Source organism: Schistocerca piceifrons, chromosome 3 (genome assembly GCF_021461385.2).
Source record: "Schistocerca piceifrons isolate TAMUIC-IGC-003096 chromosome 3, iqSchPice1.1, whole genome shotgun sequence".
Lineage (NCBI taxonomy): Eukaryota > Metazoa > Arthropoda > Insecta > Orthoptera > Acrididae > Schistocerca > Schistocerca piceifrons.
The window spans coordinates 558,213,224-558,215,723 of record NC_060140.1 but is presented as its reverse complement, the minus strand read 5'-3'; positions in this window follow the sequence as shown (position 1 = coordinate 558,215,723).

Below are 2,500 nucleotides of genomic sequence, written 5' to 3'. Positions count from 1 at the left end.
CAACTGAGCAACGTAAAATACTTTACATGAAACATAAGTGTCTAATACACGCTTTTTTTGCAGTAGCGGTATCGAACGCCATGAGTGTTCGAATAAAACACCTTGAAGCTTGGAAATGGCCACTTGCCAATTTTTTGCAGCCATACGAAGAGGACACCGTTCAAGATAGATGCCTAAATGTGTATGGTGTTCAACAGCCGTAACCCACGGAACAACCACATTTTCAAAGCCCCGCAAATTCAGAAGTTTGCTTTTACGGGGGTTGAGACGAGAACCGGAGGCCGCAGAAAATTTATCTAGTTCCATTTTCAACTGCGGCACTTCGGCGGCGGAACGAAGCAAAACAACCAAATCATCAGCATAAGCTGTTGCTGTCAGGGTAACCCCAGAAATCGTAAGACCACGAAGTGTCGAGTTGAGACGAGAGAGGAGTGGTTGAAGGGAGAGAGCATAAAGGGTCATGGATAAAGGGCTACCTTGCGGGACGCCACGTTTAATATCAATGACCTTCGTTAGCTGGCCATTAATGTCAATCTTAGCAGAAATACCAGTCGTCATATTCTTAAGTACCAGCAGCGCCTTTTCATTAAAACCGAGTCGGCGCAGCAGAAGCTCTAAAAACGAATGGGACACACGATCAAAAGCCTTACTAAAATCAACAAATAAAAGCGCACAGGAAATATTGGTGACAGCGACAATCGACACGACATCACGATACCCCGCCAGAGGAGTCAATATGGAGCGCCCTGGAAAGCAGCTTTGACAAGGAGTTATCACAGGTGTAAGCAAGAGGGATAGACGTGCATTAACAGCCCTAGCAGCCGTCTTATAATCAAAATTTAAAAGGGTTAAAGGACGAAAGTCACTAGCTGTCTTCAAACCAGCAGATTTTGGTATCAGGACAACCGTACCTCTCTTGAAATCGGCTGGAATTGTGCCACCATTCAAGATTTCATTTACAATATCCGTAAAAACAGGCCCTATAATAGTCCAAAAGCGAACAAAAAATTCCTTAGGAAGGCCATCCGGACCAGGAGATTTGTGAGATGGTGAACAAGCAATGAAAGCTGAAATTTCGTCTGCAGTAAAAGGAGCTAAAAATTCCACATTATGGTCCTCTGTTAAAACTGATGGGATAGCAGTTAAAATCTCGTCAACATCAAGCCGATCAGAATCAGCCACAGCATATAAGGTCTCATAGTAGCAGGTAAGTTCATGGGTTATTTGATTCTGTAAGGTAAGCCGGCAACCATCAGCTGCCATAAGGCCGTCAATCAATACACGTCGACGGTTCTTGTGGTGACGAAACAGGTGGTACATGGAAGTCATTTCATGTGCTAAGGTGGACGGCGGTTTAGATTTAATCTTCAATCCTTCCATCTGAAGCCGTTTAATACTAAGGAGCTTGGCTTTAATTTTCCGAATCTCAGAAAGGTGGGCACCTGTCATTCGAGAAGTATCATAAAGTTCGCGAAGCACCGAATAATAATACTCAAAAGTCAGTTTCAGATCTCGCGCTCTATTATAACTGTAGGACATTAAAGTGCGACGTAGTTTTGGCTTCGCACAGTGGATCCACCAGTGAAGCTTAGACGGATAGTATCGCAGAGAACGTAAACACATGTCCCACGCCGTCTGTATTAGAGGTTCGATGTCAGGGTCATCGAGCAAGGAGACATTTAATTTCCACAGCGGCCGATAAAGTTTAAGAGGCTGACGCTCCAAATTAATTATAACCGCAAGGGCACAATGATCCGTAAAACTGGCTGGAATAACATCTACATTTAAAACAGAAACACTAAGGGGATCAGAAATATACAATCGGTCCAGTCGACTACTTGACGTGGCAGTAAAAAATGTAAATTTAACTAAAGTGGGGTGTTTAACCTCCCACGCATCGCGTAGTCGTAGTTGACGTACAAGAGAATGTAGCTCGAAACAATAATTAAAATGAGGCGATTGGTCCTTAGCTTGTAATACACAATTAAAATCACCCCCCAATATCAAAGTCGCAGGATTTTTGCGTAAAAGATAAATCAGATCCTCTTTATAAAAACGAGACCGTTCCTGCCGTTTGCTGGAACCAGAGGGGGCGTAAATATTAACCAAGGTTGTGTCAAATAACCGACAACCAATACCCCTTCCCGAGTCTAAGAGCTCAATTTCGGTAACGGGGATACCGTCACGAATTAGTAAGGCAGTACCTGTGGAAAACTCAGGCGCAAAATTTATAATAGTGCGAAAGCCAGGAACAAACAGGTGTGCAACGGAGACTTCCTGCAGGAAAACAACATCAGCTGCAGAGTCATAAATGAACTGCTGCAGAGACGCTAACTTCAGAGCAGATTGAATGCTATTTATATTTAAGGTAATAAACGTGTACGCCTGCAACATCAACAAAACAAAAGGGAAAATGAACCCTAATTACACCACATTAGAAGCAACGACATCCAGATCATCAACATCAGACATGGCAGAGGGTGATTGCCCGGAATCAACG